At 29.5% G+C, this 383-nt stretch overlaps 1 long non-coding RNA gene across 1 annotated transcript; it reads left to right on the top strand.

The window, feature by feature from the left end:
• Window positions 1–6: 6 nt before the first annotated feature.
• Window positions 7–383, top strand: LOC105461235. Its single transcript, XR_975912.1, has 2 exons — window positions 7–146; window positions 217–383. It is a non-coding gene; the product is annotated as an uncharacterized LOC105461235 (long non-coding RNA).

Below are 383 nucleotides of genomic sequence, written 5' to 3' on the forward strand. Positions count from 1 at the left end.
CTTGAATTGTTCGAACTGATTTTTGTTGTGTGAAATTTTTGCAGGATATGTAAAACGCCATCGTTTACGTTTAAGGATATGCTGCATATATGTAGACTACATAATCAACGCAACATTATAATTTATAAGTTTTTTCAACTGAAAGAGTATGTCTTAGTAACTTTTCGTATAATTTTATATTTGATATATTTTAATATGATATATTTCGATTTTTAGGATGTATTTCAGGGCAATGTCTAAGGAAATGACAACAATTATTCGCAGAAAATTAAACTCAATTATCCAAAAGCAAGGGTAGCTTTCAAGGTACTGCGGTTCCCTAGAATAAGAGCGATCTAAAAAAGTGTATGTATTTTCAACGTTTACAAATACATCTAATGATC

This window comes from Wasmannia auropunctata, unplaced genomic scaffold (genome assembly GCF_000956235.1).
Source record: "Wasmannia auropunctata unplaced genomic scaffold, wasmannia.A_1.0 LD304540.1, whole genome shotgun sequence".
Taxonomy (NCBI): domain Eukaryota; kingdom Metazoa; phylum Arthropoda; class Insecta; order Hymenoptera; family Formicidae; genus Wasmannia; species Wasmannia auropunctata.